The sequence below is a fragment of the Protopterus annectens genome, chromosome 2.part1 (genome assembly GCF_019279795.1).
Source record: "Protopterus annectens isolate FY-2018-M chromosome 2.part1, PAN1.0, whole genome shotgun sequence".
NCBI classification, from domain to species: Eukaryota; Metazoa; Chordata; order Ceratodontiformes; family Protopteridae; genus Protopterus; species Protopterus annectens.
Window position 1 is genome coordinate 1012637187 of NC_056729.1, and position 18390 is coordinate 1012655576.

Below are 18390 nucleotides of genomic sequence, written 5' to 3' on the forward strand. Positions count from 1 at the left end.
TTTTTTTTTTGTGTGTATGGAGCAGTGCCAATTTTTTTCATACTTCATGGATACATACTTGGATGCTGTCACTTCTTAAAGTAGCCTATCCTAGGTTCATCTCAGACTACACACCATTATTCCTCCTATAACTAGTGGAAATGTACTGGAGAAAGTGGCTATTTTAGAATATAGTGCTATGCAAGTTTAAGAAGAAAGGTTAATTCTCAGTTAGAATACATGAAACTTTATTTATTTATTTATTTATGTATTTATTTATTTATTTATTTATTTATTTTATTGCTTTTGTTTACATTAAACTCTGACTGGCCACAGGTCCCATTTTCATCTGTGACCTGGGAACAAATACTCCATTTTACAGAACGAGTAGAAGGCAGTTATACAAAATTAACATAACAAATGCACATATATAGAATAGTAATAATATGACAGTTAATCAAAACAAGACTAAAGTAAAATATTAGTTAATATTGAGCTGATCAGAGTCTAGTTATTTCAAAAGGAAACAGTTGTAAATAGATATTAAATAGGAGGCAGTGAAGATAGGATGAAGATAACTCGAATTATGAAGGAGTATTGAGGAGATCCAGGTAATGAGATAGAGATCATAGTAGAGAGGGGTAGCTGATACATAGTTAGAAATTGTGAAGAAGTAGTTGTATTATGGCCAGTTACATATAAGAATGCTTAGCGTTAGCAAAGGGTTTGTTTGGGACATTATCTGGGAACATCACATGTACAGAATCAGTAACCAACTTGACAGGACTTCAGTTGAGTTTTAAATGATTTTAGTGAGTGTTCTTGATGTATTGCTAGTGGGATGGAATTTCAGAATTTTGTGAGGTGGTGGGAGAGAAGTGATTTGACAGCAGAATTGTTGGGTTTAGATACAAGTAGTACGTGTTTGCTTGATTAACAAAGTGGCATGGAATGGTTATATATTTATATGAGATTGGATATGGATGGACAGTTGTTAGGTTTGTACACAATGTTATTGATTTTTGGAAGTTGTGATTAGGGTAGATAATGTGGGAATTCAAGCTACTGTAAGTCCCTTCGGGTGGCACAGTGGTTGGTTCCTTTCAGGAGGTCTGTGTCAAATTATGCTATTTTCTAGTAACAACACTCAAATTTGTTTAGCAAGGTCACTTGATGTTGATAAGGATTGGTACAGAATATGTTAAAGTAGGCAAGAGGAGAGAGGAGACAATGTGTATTATTGTGGTGTCTGAAAGGAAGAGTGTGACTCTATAGAGAGAATATAGTTTTTACTGTAAATGTTTCACTATGTTTTGGGTCTGTGTGTACCAAATTTTAGGTTCTCATCTACATAGATGGTCTAGTAAATTAGTATGCATGATAAGTTCAATTATTGTTTTGTTGAATGAGGTACCTGAGAAGGAGGTTTTGTTGATTATAAGCTGTTTGGGAATACATAGGATTATTTTGGATTTATTTGGGTTTAGGAATAGCTGGGCAGATGTTTGCCAAGTTTCTATAGAGGACAAGGACTCCTGGGTAATTTCTTGTAGTTGGTTGATGTTTTTTACAACACAGATAACTGTGAAGTCATGTGCATACGGTACTAGGGATGCTGTTTTACAGGATCTATGTAGGTACTTGATAAAGATGTTAAAGGGGAAAGTGTCCCAAGCTTGATCCTGGTAGTACACAAACTGGGAGAGGGAGGAAAGATGAAATGTCTTGTTGCCACTTGACAGCTTGAGCTCTATTTTGGAGTTATCTACTGAACCTTGATATAGCAGTGGTGTCAAGTCCAAGTTATAGAGTCTGTGTATGAGAATGGTGTGAGAAACTGTATCAAAGGCCTTGGATAAGTCAAAGAGTGGGCAGACACTTGTATTCCTTCATTTTTCTTTGCATTTACTGTATTAATGAAACTAGCTAAAGTGGTAAAGGTACTGTGTGTGTTTATCCACAATTTCTAAAGCTTGTCTTTTCAGCTTTACTCATGGTTCTAAAGATGTCTTACTGATGAAATCACTTAACCATGTGTAGTTTTCAACATAGATTTTAATGTGGACCTTTATTAAACTTCCGTTTCTGATTGCTAGCTAGTTGTTTTGTTATATTACAATGACTAATTAGGTTCAATACATACACTGATCTACACTAGCCAAAATTGATGATCTTGAAAACAGATCTCACAGGAATAACATCCATATATTTGGATTACTTGAAGGAACTGAAGGTAATAATATGATTACTTTTTTATCTTCATGGCTTCCTAAAATTTTAGACTTACCAGAAGCACTCTCATCTGGAATAGAGAGAGCACATAGATCCTTAGTTACTCCTGCATCTAAAAACAACACTTCTCTGGGGTCTATTATTTCTAAATTCGTTTCCTGTCAAGATTAATAACTTGTTCTTAAGGCTGCCTGGGCTAAATCACCACTCAAAATAGATGACTATAACATTTGATTTGACTGTGGGCAGGATTCACGAAGGCTTGCACGGAGTGTAAGAGATGTGTAAGACTCCATGCGAGCCTCGCGATCCAGGAACAGCCCGAACCTCCGTGTAAGAGACCAGCTAAAACGTCTCTTACATGGACTGGACGTGGATATGCTAAATACCTCACTTGAAGCTGAAAGGCATGCAAATGAGGTAGAGTAGTGATCCACGAAGCAGAAAGCAGCCCGTGTAAGAGCCATTTTAGCTGCAGAAATGTACTCAGTTGACAACTGAGTACGTTTCTGCAAAAATCACAACGGAGCCATGTCAGCTCCAAATAAAGGGTGCATATGTGTCAGGCAGCATGCCAATGGCCAAATATGTGGCCACTGGCAAGGTACCCCGATGCAAATATGAAAAATAATTTATTTTTTTTTCGGCGATCGCCGATGTTTAAACGCAGCGCAGCCCCACGCAAACGGGTTGCGCTGTATAACACATAAAAATGAAGGTTATAAACCCACAAATGTGGGTTTTATGCAATACATGGATTTACAATACAGGGACCAGCAGACCAAAAACAACATGGCCACTGTTTAGTGGTTGCTAAGGGGGGAAGCCGAGTCTAAGAGATGTAACTAAGCATTAGTAGGCAATCTGATGTAAATGAGTGTTAGGATACTGAATTCCACTGTCACATAGCAAATGAGCACATTCTGAGTAGTGTAAGAGATACATAAGGGGGAGGAATAGAGTAGGAGATAGGTGACATCACAGGGGGGAATGGTAGAAAGAAATGCAGTTCATTGGAGGTCAGTGTTACATGACAGATGTCAGACACATATCATGGAAAGAGGAGTGCCACAAGATAAGCATGGGAAACTCAAGAAATGGAAGGTGAACACTGTTTCTTACACCAAAGTTTCTTGTTGGGCGTGCATGCGCATGTGTGCGTGCCATGAAGCGCGAGTAGGGCAGTGTGCGCGCGTATTCCAACAAATTACCGGAACCACCACGATGATAATGAAAACTGTTTTATTTAATAAAAACAAGCGCTTTCACGCACTAACAAGTGCGCTTCTTCAGGTTATAACAATTTTAAAAATGCATCAGTATATATACATAGCACACCCTGCTTAACGAGCCAAATCGGCGGCAAAAACTCAATTAATTATGCAAATTAAAAGTATGTACACTCTTGTTACTAGTAGCAACGCTATACTGGCTTGACATCAGGCACAAGTTTGTATGTAGTATAAACATAATACATAGAGATATGCATAAACCAAGGATCAAATCTAATCAAAGAAATATTATTAAAACTGTTAGATAAAATTCTATTAAATAGAAAACTAAAGACTCTTATATATAATTAAATCATATGGCATTCTTACTTACAATGGATAACATCACACCGCACAATTTACTGAGAGTGCTACTGAGAAAAATCTAAAAAGGGGGGGGTGGTGTGGGTATAGGGGGGGTATAGGGAGGTGAGCGGAGAAGAGGGGAAAAAGAAAAGGAAAGGGAGGGAAGGGAAGAAAAGAGGGATAGAAAAGAAACTGTGAGGGAAAAGAGAGAAAGAGGAGACAACAACAAGAACGTGATGGGGAAGGAATGAAAAAGGAAAAAAGGTGTGTGTGAAGACAAAATATCTAAATAAAAATCATGACATCTCTGCCATATAAAATATCCTTACTATTCTAAAATAACACATTCATAAACAGTGAATCATAGTGAATGTATCTTAAAGTAACCACATGAAAATTACTATCATTTATCACAATTCTAACCATAAAAATAGTATAATTTTATAGAAGGGCTGGTCTTATGCTAACTGATGTATTAAGACCAGGTTCTAAGTGTGCCCTAAGTGTCAAAATCCATCTTAGTTCATACAATTCAAGAGTTCCCAATATATCACCTTCACGTTTATTAGGGTGCAAAATCTGAAGCACCCTAAAACTAAATTCATGGGTCAGAAACTCCTGACAGTGCCGAGCCAATACATTATTATCATTCTTTTTGCGTATATCATAAATGTGGTTATACACACGGTCTTTAAATCTACGTGTAGTAAGACCCACATAATATGCCTCGCAACTATTACAAGTGGCTAAATAAATTACATTAGTGGTGTCACACGTTGCATAAAAGTTAGGAGTAAAAATCATACCCAGTTTCCTATCCTCATAGTGCTGTTGTTTGGTGATAAATCTACATATGCAACATTTCTTACAGGAAATGTGCCTAGTCTATAGTTGGTTCTTACATCTATCGGTATGCATGAAGTCTTTTCATTGCACAACATTCTTTTCAGGTTAAGACAATTATTATATCTAAATGTTGGATATTTGCCTACTATATTCAATAACTCCTTGTTCATAGTTAATAGTTTCCAGTTCCTGGCCAAAATCTCTTTAATATACTTAACATCATTGGTGTACTTAATGTCATACTGCACCTTGCCCTTCTGCGATCTAATTGGGTGGTGATATTTATATCTCTTCCTGGGACTAATATCAGGAACATTCAAATAATTGCCTCCATAGTTCATAGCTAAGCGGATGGGATAGCCTCTATTCATAAAGCATTGCCCCTGGAAATCTAAGAGACGTTCTCTCTCACTATCCGTATTACAGAGCTTGGCAACCCTATCCATCTGATTATTAACCACATTGGGGAAGATGTGTCTAGGGTGCATGCTTTCATAGTGTAAGATCCCATTTTTCCAACAGGGCTTCCTATATAAAGAGGTAAGAAAGATATTCTCACCGCTTTTTACTATAGTGACATCAAGATAGTTAATGCTTGTCAAGGAAACCTCATATGTAAAACTCAAAAAAGAGGTAGTGTTCCCCATGTATGCCACAAAGTCCTGCAAGGATTCTAAGGTCCCATTCCAAAAGAGAACAATATCATCCACAAACCTCCTATAATAGATAACTCTATTAATAAAAGCCTCTTCATTAAATATATGTTCCCTTTCCCACTCATATATGGCTATATTCGCATAGGCATTTGCACAAGGGGTGCCCATGGCAACCCCCCATGCCTGCCTATACAGATTGTCCCGGAACATAAACACATTATTATTTAGGATCATTTCCAGCAAGGTGCATATGACAAACTGCTCATTGTTACTAATACAGTCATATTGGTTAAGATGTTTCCTAACTGCCTCTATACCGAAATCATTCGGAATACTAGTAAATAAGCTCTTAATATCTAAAGTCACCATAAGAGTTTCTGATGTCACCCTTTCTAATAACGCCACTTCCTTCAAATCATCCAGTAGGTTATAAGAATTCTTTAAGATTGTAGATATTTTCTCAACTAGGGGACCAATTTTAGATTGCACATACTTAGAGGCATTCTCAGTAGCCCATAATCTGCCCGATACTATTGGCCGTAGGGGTGGGGGAAATGTGCCCTTGTGTACTTTGGGCAACCCCTTTATTAACGGTATCAAGGGTGCCTCAATGTCAAGGTATTCATACAAGGATTTATTAATACACCTGGACATCAAAAGATCATATAGGGTATCGTGGATGTTCCTAATAATTATAACAACATCTGATCTATTTATAAGACAATAGGCAACATCATTACTAAGCATATCATACATCCAGTTGTCATATGCCGTAGAATCCATTACTACGACCCCTCCCCCTTTATCGGCTGGTCTAAAGGTTAAACTAGTATCTTTACATAGAGCTTCCAAGCTCTGTTTCTGAAGTGCAGTCAAGTTCACATACAGTTTTTTATGTCGCTTTTCACTAAAGTAGACATAAAAATCATGCTCGCAAGCCTTCTGAAAGCTTTCAATAGAACTAGGTAGCGATGGCACAAACAAACTCTTCCTTTTCAGCTCTACAATATCATATTCGGCAACAGAACTTGCTGAGTCTTTAAATAACAGTTTGAGGGCTACTTTCCTGGTGAATTTACGTAGGGCAATCAATGTATCCGATAATTCACTCCCTTTGGAGGGAATGAAAGAAAGCCCCTTATTCAATACAGAGCAGTCAGTATCAGTCAGAACCCTGGAAGACATATTAAAGAACAATGTGTTCAAAACCACTTTTTCCTGGTCCCCCAATTGTCGCCAGATATCTTGCGCTTGCCTCTCCCCCTGCTTGTTGAGCGTGTTGGAGCTCGTTGTTTGAAGGGTAGTGGGGAGTTTAAAGGATGGGTAACTTTATGTCCATTATTACATGAAGGTAGCACCTCCTTAGGCCTCGCTCCTCCAGTATTACGATTCAAACCCTGCTGGTTACAGGGTAAGGAAGAGGTGGTAGATGTTAAATCACCATCCGGTTGTGATAAATTCAACCCCACACTATTTATTGCATCATCGTTAGGTTCAGTCCTATCAACCGTGCTATTAGTATCATGAACAGTTGTATTGTTGGAATTATTAACTTCACCAGAAGCAGCCGCTTCATTAAGCCTTGGCCATAGAAAGATATGGCCAGATTGGAAGTCATCACAGTCACGTTTCAGTTTCTTTAGCTTAACCTGCTCCAATTTGTTACTATAAAAAGTCACTTGTTTCAGCATGTTACTAATTCTGGTCACACAGAAGTCACTTTTGAACAGAGATATAAGAATCTTATGCTCACCTTCCACCTTACTTATAAGGTTCTCTTCTATCGGTAAAAAATATTCAATAAGGAGCTTCAGGTAATTGTATCCAAGATCCAAATTCAGCTGTTGCCATTTACGAAGGAGCTCGGGGTGCGCTTCTCCGTAGCTCGGCATACAGAGAACCCGCATGCCTCGCGAGATGACTTTGAAGTGTAAGCACACCTCCAAGTGCTTCCTTTGCCAGATAAGTCTGTGGAGCTTATACAAATCATTTTCTAAGCTCCTTAAAGCAGTATAAAACTCCTGCACATTCTCTATGTTGGTATTGGTAGCTGATGGAGTAGTAACTTTGTTATCATAATTGAGCAGGGAGTTCTCTCTCTGGTGAAACAGTTCATTCCAATTAGGTACGATATCAGTCTTACCCGGAACGTAGTCAAGTTCAATATTTAGTGAATCCATGTTTCTTACACCAAAGTTTCTTGTTGGGCGTGCATGCGCATGTGTGCGTGCCATGAAGCGCGAGTAGGGCAGTGTGCGCGCGTGTAAGGCAGACTGAGCATATGGGAGCCTGTTGGCAGACTTGTAAGACTGTTTGCGCTAGTGTGCGGGCGTTGTAACCCGAATAAGTCGATTCTGAACCGTGTAAGCATGTGTGCACACATGTAAGCCACTAGGAGCATGTTTCTGCTGGTATGCACGTTGCTCTCCCCTGAGGAAACAGAAAGGAAAAAGGAAGCAACAGAATTAGTAGGAAGCTAGCAGGGAATACTGCTGGAGCTAGCAGGTGAAAACAATTAGAAGCAGGCAATTACACAGGCAGAATAGTAGCTCAGCCAAGCACTTAAAACTCTGCAAACAGCAGTGCAGGATGTACTCAGAGCAGAAATGCTAGGGGCTGCCATAGCTGTCATAAGGAGACATAGGCGACTTGCTGAGGGTGGTGACAATGCAGATGGTGCCAGACAACCCACAGTGAGGAGACAGAGAAGAGTGTACAGGCCCAGGGTCACCTACCACGGGTTACATGAGCTGGAGATAGTAGAGCACTATAGAGTGGACAGAGACCTCCTGCAGCAAATTGTCGAGCTGTGCAGGCCACGACTCACACACAGAACCAACAGAGGGGAACCCATCCCAGTGGAAACCAAGGTATGTGTTGGCCTAAGAATACTAGCAACAGGTACCTTCCAGAGACCAACTGGTGATATGATGGGGATATCACAGGCATCAGCCTCCAGGGTACTGCACCAGTTCCTGGATGCCATGTCAGCACATGTCGGTGATCATGTATATTTCCCCAATGCCCGTGAGGTATTGGCCAGCAATATGCGTCTCTTCCAGCAAATAGCGGAATACCCTGAGGTAGTGGGTGCAATAGACTGCACGCACATATGCATCAAAGCACCAGCTGGTGAGCGGGGTCGGGCCTACATTAACCGCAAGGGCTTCCCCTCCATCAACTGCCAGGTCGTGTGTGATGCCCAGGGCATAATAATGAATGTGTGTGCTGGCTGCTCTGGGAGCTACCATGATTCCCATATCTGGCATCTGACGCAGCTGTACCAGACATTTGCCAATGGGGACATCCCACACGGACACCTACTGGGGGATGCAGGTTATGCACTGGAGCCGTGGCTGATGACACCCATCAGAAACGCACACACACCTGAACAGGAACGCCATAATGAGGCACATGCACAAACACGTAATGTAATAGAGTGTGTGTTTGGGCTGCTCAAGTCATGGTTCCGGTGTCTGGACACATCTGGTGGAGCCTTGCAGTACTCATCAACTACATGTACCCAAATTGTCATGGTATGTGCTATGCTACATAATATGATCTTGCGAAAACAGCTGCAGCAGGACCAGCATAGGGCCAGGCCAAACAGCCCCCCACCATTGCCAAGGCCATCACAGGCAGAGCGTGACTCAGAGGAGGAACAACCTGAGCCTGCCCCAGTAGGCAGAAGGAGGCGTGCCCAGTATGCCCTGGCCTTGGCAAAGAGGCAATGGATAGCACATACACTGGCTCAGTAGGAACCCTGGGAATAATACCCTCTCTGACTCACTCATATAATAACATGGATGCCTAAAATGACATAACCTGCTCTCAAACATGTACAGGGAGTGTAATATGTGCATCCGACAGAGGCAGCCCTGCAGCACCACCTGAGGCATGAATGCCATGTGTTAAGTAATGTAACACCATGTAGTATATGCACACTTGAGGACCCTGACTAACATCCTACCCTCACCAAGCATGATGCCACAATATGATGATGGGATGATCAATTGCAATAATTAGCTGAAGTATTGCAGTTATTCAAAGGGGATCCAATGTGTGCCAGCCTGGGATGACATGCTGAGCATGACATGATGCTCCACCTGCTAGGGGTGGTGTGCACCTATCAGTCCAGGCCTCATGGATACTGGCAAAGGCTGTCATTACCCACAGCGTGCCCTGAATAGGTAAGGCTCAAAACACAAACCCACCTCCATAGGTACCACAAGGGATAAGAACCTAGATGTAATGCTACCCAATGCCAGAAGTCTAAACAGCAAGATGTGTGCAGTGTAAACTCACCCAGTATGGAGAATGTTGATATCTGTCCTGTAACAGAAAACTGGGTCAAGGCTCACAACAGCACCCTAACAATACCAGGTTGCACCTCATACTGTGCTGTACAGCCTCAAAACATGGAACAAGCTACAAAAGGAGGGTGACTAGCAATAATTGTCAAGGATAACCACACCGCCATGTTGGTACCACAACAAGAAGCAGCATGGACTAGCCATGGTCAAGTAATAGTGGCTTAAACTGCTTCCCAGTTTATAGCCTGCTACAGACTACCATCCTAACACCAGGAACTGTACCTGGCCTATGTTGGAATACATGAATATATCAAGCCCCCCAAACCACATTATATTGGTTGACTGAAAATACCCAGACATAGACTGGGAGCATTATACTAGCTCCAACACTGTAGGAGAAAAGTTCCTAGAATCCATAAACCAAAATGCCCAGGAACAACGTACCACTCCCACAAGAGGGGTAAGCATACTGGATGCGATAATCAGCAACATGGGTACTGGATGGCAAGCTGAGAAGTGTATCCCTCACTGGTAAGACCAGACCATAGAGTAATCACACTGGATATACACATCCTGACCACAGTCTCTGTCCAGAAAACCACAGTGAAAAATATGTGTAAAACATAAGTTGCACCCCTCCAAACTGATGTGTAATCCATTAAAGGCCCTGTGCAGGTGCAAAATATGGGCCACACCTCAGAATCTGTTATACAGGCATTCCATGAGCACAGCCAGGAATGCTTGGATTATGCAATCACAAATAACAACAAGACACAATGCCATACACGCAGGCATCTGGCATGCTGGACTCCAGCCATTACCAAACCATGCAAGAGAATGAGGAAGCTACTACATGATAGAGCAAACATAAAAAGGGAAGTAATCACTGATCAGTAGTATGGCAATAAAATATGTCCACACATACAATCCACTAAGGCCAGCTACAACAAGTTGAATCTGTGAATCCTGAGGCAATGTTACACCTGCCCCAAGTACACGGACAACCCTCAACTACCCCCAAGAAATACAAATATATGTGAGAGATGCAACCATTTATCCAAACCGGAGGCTGAGCTCCCTCAACTCAGTACTGCCAATACTAGTCAGGAGGAGAAGGTAACCACACACACCACAAACCCAGTCCCACATAGACCTATCACAACTGCAAACCAAACACATAAACACAGGAAAACATTCCCGGAGGCCCTAATTACAAACACACAACACCAACAGAGGCCTCCAAAGCAGACCCCCAAGCAACCACAACCTCCAAACATAGCACATGCAACACATAGTACACAAAGCTGGTGTGCCAAACAGTCACAGGCCAGAAGGAGAAACAACATGCCTGATACAGTTGTAATAGGTGACTCTATAGGCAGACACACTGCTGTCCCGCTCACCAGACTGAACAAGGGAAAGGGTACAGTAAGCTGCCTGTAGGCTGCTACAATATGCCACATAACACAAGTACACAGGTCACCCCAAAGCAAATAGAAATATGATGCAGTCATTGTCCATGCTGGTGTGAATGACCTGAGATGTACCTCCCTGGACTACATGAAAAGAGACATAGATGAGCTCTCTGAGTATGTACTCCAGGCCGGTATGACACTGCCCATTTGCAGCATCCTACCCTCACCAAGAATGATGCCAGAGTACAAACACAGAATGATCAGCTTTAACAGGTGGCACAATTACTGCTGTCATTCCAAGAGGATCTAATGTCTGTCTGCTTGGGATGTCATGCATGACAAGCAATGCTGCTGTTCCAGGGATGGCTTGCACCTGTTACCCCTGGGTGTCTGGATATTGGATAAGGCTTTTGCCACCTCCATAGAGCCTTATGTAGGCAAGGCTGAATTGACTAACCCACCACCCTAGAAAACATAAGTGGTAAGAAACATAAGGGTAATGCTGACCAATGCCAGACGTGTAAACCTTAATATGCATGCTCCTGAGGCCCTCCCCAGTATGGAGAACATCGATGTCTGTGCAGTGACAGAAACCTGCTGCAAGCCTACTGACAGCACACCAGCACTACCAGGTTATACCTCATATCATGCGTTATGGCCCCAAAACCTGGACCAAAACATAAAAGGAAGGGGAGTATCCATATTCAGCACAGACACCCATACGTTCAGGTAACTGACAATGCACGAAGCATCGGAGACCACCCATGTGTACCTAACCATAGGCAAAACTGCTGTACAGTCTGTAGCATGCTACAGACCACACTCTCACACACAGGAACCCCCACCCAGACGTCCTGAAGACACAGGACAGTATGAATGTCCCACCAAATACTAAACATGGTACTCACAAATTACCACATAGGTGGTAAACCATTATGTATGGAAGGAGTAATCAGGGACCTAGGGACACAAGTGAACAGTAACCTGTTATGTGACACTCACATTGCCAATGTGGCTAGGAAGACTGTCTATATTGGACACCGTATCATGAAAGGATTCACATCTATGTCAACAGAGGTCATTGTGCCCCTGTACTGTTCTCTTATCAGACCCATAATCTAGTACAATGCTTCATTTGGGATGTACCTTACCTGACACCTGCAGCAGTTAGAAAGACCTCAAAGGTACCTCACCAAGAGGATAAAGGGTCTCAAATATATGTCATATGCTGCCTGGCTTTAGACACCCCAGCTGAATCCAGTCACATACTGCCTACACAGAGGCATTGTATGTCTGCTGTACAAGGCCATGTCCAACACAGGAGGAATGGACATGCTCCACCCCAGAAAACTCAAAGCCATTGGAGCTGTGAGAGTGAGAGATGTCAACCTCAACACATAATGAAATAGGATGTGCTGGATGGAAAGATACATAACTCAGAGGCTCCCCACACCCTGGAACAGAATCCCACTCTATGTTAGGCAGAGCCCCTCACTGACACTCTTCAACAGGAATATTGCCAAGTGGATGGATGATCGTAGATGTACACTGGGGTTCTTCACTGTGTCACGTCCAGACAGAGGCACAGTAAAGTAAATCATAAATGGCCATAATATTCACATATCAAGGGGCGGCGAAAGACACACACACTCTGGCTATGCTTACAAATGCCCTAGGGTGGATAACCTAGTATGAACCTATGAACCTATGAAGATACAAATTGTACAGGACACTAAGGATAATCCCAAGGCGTACTCAACTGATGGTAGGAACCATGTTGGTAATTCACAGATATGCTCTGAATCACACAAATATTACAAACAACATACCAAACACACACACATATTGCCAACATACAACCTGACAGGTGCAGTGCAAACCCCCCACCCAGAATGCAAAATATCTATCCCAGCAGACTGCTGGCCCCCTGACATTGCAGATGCTGAGGTAACAGCCAGCATCTACAAAGCAAAACACACAGCAGCAATGGTATGAGATGGTGTCCTGGGCTGAGTCCAACATGGACTCCAAGAAGAATGGAATGCCAAATCACACTACTGCTCAATGTCAGCCTTACCACAGGATATGTACCCAAAGAGCAGTGTACAACAACAGTGGTCCTTCTCAACAAAGGTGTTGCCTGAATGGATACTGCAAACTACCACGCCAGAATCCTGACAAGCTTGGTCTGCACAGCTATGGAAAGGATCAGCATGTACCGCAGACATAAAGATATTGGGGACCTACTGACACTGGACCCTACCCAGTGTGGCTTTCTGAAGTGCAGATCCTGCCCCTAAACATGTTTGACTCATTTGAAACAGTCATTAAGGTCATTGATGAGGGCAATGTGGTCCACACAGCTCAGCTGGACCTTGCAAATGCTTCCATACAATACCCTACGTGTTCATTATAGATATGCTCACCAGCTTAAATATAAACCCCTATGTCAGTAGAGGGGTTGCAAACCAGACCAAGGACAGAACTGACATGGTCAGACATGCTGCAGCCATGTCAGACTACAAACCAGATATAAGTGGCATCCCACAAGGCTTGGTCCTCGGACCTCCCTCGTTTGGTATATATGTCCAATAGGTACAGGCCAACATGGAAGGACTGTGTCTGAACATGTATGCAGAGGACTACAAACTGCCCACCATATCTGACCCTCCAGCTGACACAAGCATCCCACAAAAGGGCCACATAGAAACAGACAACTGGTGCCATAGCCATGTCAGCAAGCTAATTGCAGAAAAGTGTATAGTCAACCCCTGTGGATATACAGTACGTGCCCACCAATTACCACATAGGTGTTAACCCATTACGTACCTAACATGTAATGAGAGACCTGGGGACACAAGGTGATAGATATCCTGCATTGGACAAACATATATCTGTAGTGTTCACAGAAACATACCATATACCCACCTAATCATGAAGGTTGTCAGATCTAGATAAGTGGAGGTCATTGTGGCTCTGCAGTCATCCTTCATCAGCATTACAATTGACTACAATAGCCCCTGTGGGATGTACCTCAGCAGACACCTCCATCAACTGTAAAGTCCCCAACAGTACCTCACCAGGAGTATCAAAGAGCTTGAACAGATGCCATGTGTTGCCTGATTAAACAAACTGCAGCTCCACACACTACCATACTGCCCACCCAGAGGCAAGCTGTGCCTGATGTATAAAGCCATGTCCAAGCTGGAATCAATGAACATGCTGCACCTTGTACAATCTGAATGGCAGTGAGCTATGCACATGAGAGACCTGAATCCCAGCACTGACATACATAGGACAAGCTGTACTGCATGATCCATAACACAGAAGCCACCCCCACTCATGAGTAAACTCCCAGTACAGGTTATCCATAGAGTCACTCATCGATTCTCCTCAAGAGGAATCGTGATGAGTGGATGGGAGATGGTAGGTTTACCCTGGGTATCACTGTTATGTCACAGGTAGACGGAGGCACAGTATACTAACCATGACATATGTTATGGCAAACTCCACTTACAATGTGTGTCAAGGACAAACACACTCTCCGACTAGCATTAGAAATGGCCTAGGGCACATCGCTACTGTTTGCCAATGTACACCTATGTTGTGGAATACACTACCAATGTTGGGCAAGCCTGGTATAAGTAGTTCATATCTGAACATAATGCAACATGGTCAGATGTGCACAACTGGCCCCTAACCAGGCTGTTGTGCTCACTATGGAAATGTAAAGCAGTGATAGGACTAAAGCCCAGGATACTGTCCACCACAGTGAAAGTACTGAACCAGTACACTATACGGTACTACAGTGTTAGGTCAGTATGAAAGGATGCTGACAACTGTATGCAAAGTATCCCATGCAAACCCTGCAGGCACAGTATAATCCCTGTTGTGTTCACACACAAAGCAGTTGGACAGTAACTACACAACATGACACACAACACACAACCATAAATGGGAGATATTGTTGAAGTTCACACTCATCCACAAATGTGGTGGGCTGCAGAGTTCAACATATGGAAAGCACACACTGGGCATGCTCACACACTTTGATAAATGAGACATATGTCAGACAACATGCCATGGGAAGGCTGAACTGGGCATGCTCACACACTTAGGCCAAATCTCAGTTTAGCAGTTGGCCACACATATCTGGTATGTGTACGTGTTATTCCAGGAACCAACCACATTACAGCAATCTGCCCAGTGCACACAGTTAAATGACTACAGAGACATACGTGATATAGTGGATCCCTCCCATATGCAAACATCTTCCACAGATACACACGTTGTTCATACAAACAGGGAATGCTATGGCAATAAAGACCTGCAAACAGTCTATCAGCAACAAATAATGTGCATCTGACAATTAAACATATGGGTGTAGAGGTCAACACTAGGCTGTTTGCCCTAGGGAATGACAGCTTAGCCAGAGTGTGCTTGGCATCTGCCTCCCCAGTACAGTAGGCTACTGTGCCACTGTAAAGTATGTCACATAAGGCACCGTGTGAGGCTAGTGTGCTGTGCCTCTGTCAAGCAGGGACACAGTGGAGATCCCAGGGTTTGAATGTGCTAAGCCACATCCATGTTGTTGGTGTGTGCTGGAAGAGGGTTGCTGAGGACCTCTAACAGTAAGTGGGCTTCAATAACAGACTGAGGGGAGCCTTATCTGCATTGTCTGGAAAATTTCACTGTCAACACTGTGTCGTGATGATTATGTGGGATTGAAGTGTCGTGCCGGTACTGTTCAGAGAGGTCCTCCCTCTGTGGGCTACTGCTCTGCAATGTATTAGCTCACTCTGTCTGTTGGACAGCTCATATATGGCTGGTGTACTCCTGACAGGTGTCCTGTTGTGGAGCAGTCATGGGTATATTTGGGATAGCATGATCAATGCAAACCTTCCACATGCTCATAGAATGCAATTGTCAAGGATTATGCAGAGTGGCCAGTATACTCCCCCAGAATAGGTCCTTTGAAGTCTTCCACCCCAGTCTTCACAAGTGTAAAGTCTGCTTGTGATAAATACAGTTTGTTTACAGTGACAACCTTACCTGGGGGTGGGGATGGGATATGGATGTCCAGGGAAAGGTGGGTATGGTCAGATATCAACAATGGTGGTCTACCTCTGGTGTGGAACAGTGAGTACCCATGTTGCAGATGGTCAGGTGCAATATGTATTCCCCCTTGTGGCTGTGGTGAGTGGTCTGCCATAGCACATGGACTCAGAAATTGTAGTGGCTGTAGGGTAATGTCGTAGAGGCCTGAGTAGTTCCCACACACAATATGCCTGTACCTGATGTTAACAACTGGAATGGTGTATGTGAACACCTGCATATCCTGGCACTGTTCCCAGGGAAGCAAAGTGTGTGTCCTGGATGTGGGATGGGTGGTCTGGACTGGTTGTGTTGTGTGTTACAGGTCCTGTGGTCACGAAGCATGGTATAGAACATAACCTGCCAGTGCGATGTGCATATCTGACCCTAAAGTAGGTGGCTGCAAATGCATATATATGCTATCCCCCACCTGACAGGTAGTACTAGATGTACATACCTCTGAAGAAATAATGATGTCAGCACCCTATAAATACTGCAGGTGCAGAGCAAATGCCCAGTAATTTGGATAGCGCGCTCTGCTAATGCGTCTCCCTGAAGTGTCATAATCTAGATAGGTAGGGGTTTGAACCCTGCAAATCCTCTGTGTGTGTGTGTGTGGGTAAGCGGGGTTGTTGTGTGAGCAAGTCTGTGTGAGGGAAATGTCCCTTTTGGCAACTGGGAAAACACACTACAGGATGCACATTCCCCTTTCTAAACACTGATGATGTCAGCACCCTATAAGTACAGCAGGAGAAGAGAAGCTTCCCAATAATGTGAATAGTGCGCTCTGCTAATGCATCCATCTCAAGTGTCATAACATAGTTAGGTAGGGATTTGAATCCTACAAATGCCCAGTGTGTGTGGAGGGGGGTTAGTGTGTGTGCAAGTCTGTATGAAATAAATGTCCCTTTTGGCAACTAGGAGAACACACTACAGGATGCACATTCCCCTTTCTAAACACTGATGATGTCAGCACCCTATAAGTACAGCAGGAGAAGAGAAACATCCCAGTAATACAAATAGCGCACTCTGCTAATGCGTCCATCTTAAGTGTCATAACATAGTTCGGTAGGGGTTTGAATCCTGCAAATGCCCAGTGTGTGTGGAGTTGGGTTAGTGTGTGTGCAAGTCTGTATGAAAGAAATGTCCCTTTTGGCAACTAGGAGAACACAGTACAGGATGCACATTCCCCTTTCTAAACACTGATGATGTCAGCACCCTATAAGTACAGCAGGAGAAGAGAAACCTCCCAGTAATGCAAATAGTGCACTCTGCTAATGCGTCAGGCTTGAGTGCTATGACATAGTTAGGTAGGAGTTTGAATCCTATAAATAACCGGTGTGTGTGGAGGGGGGTTAGTGTGTGTGCAAGTCTGTATGAAAAAAATGTCCCTTTTGGCAACTAGGAGAACACACTACAGGATGCACATTCCCCTTTCTAAACACTGATGCTGTCAGCACCCTATAAGTACAGCAGGAGAAAAGAAGCCACTCAGTGATGCAAATAGCTCACTCCGCTAATGCGTCAGACTTGAGTGCTATAACATAGTTAGGTAGGAGTTTGAATCCTACAAATAACCAGTGTGTGTGGAGGGGGGTTAGTGTGTGTGCAAGTCTGTATGAAAACAATGTCCCTTTTGGCAACTAGGAGAACACACTACAGGATGCACATTCCCCTTTCTAAACACTGATGCTGTCAGCACCCTATAAGTACAGCAGGAGAAGGGAAACCTCCCCGTAATGTGAGTAGCACTCTGCTAATGCATCTGTCTCGAGTATCATAACATAGTTAGGTAGGGGTTTGAATCCTGCAAATGCTTAGTGTGTGTGGAGAGGTGTTAGTGTGTGTGCAAGTCTGTATGAAAGAAATGTCCCTTTTGGCAACTAGGAGAACACACTACAGGATGCACATTCCCCTTTCTAAACACTGATGATGTCAGTACCCTATAAGTACAGCTGGAGAAGAGAAACCTCCCAGTAATTCAAATAGCACGCAGTGTTAATGTGTCTCTCTCAAGTGTCATAACATAGTTAGGTAGGGGTTTGGATCCTCCCAATGTCAAGTGTGTGTGCAATTCTGTATGAAAGATATGTGCTTTTTGGCAATCAGGAGAACACACTACATGATGCACATTACCCTTTCCAAACACTGATGATGTCAGCACCCTATAAGTACAGCCGGAGAAGAGGAACCTCCCAGTAAGTCAAATAGTGCGCTCCGCTAATGTGTCTCTTTCAAATGTCATAACATAGTTAGGTAGGGGTTTGAATCCTGCAAG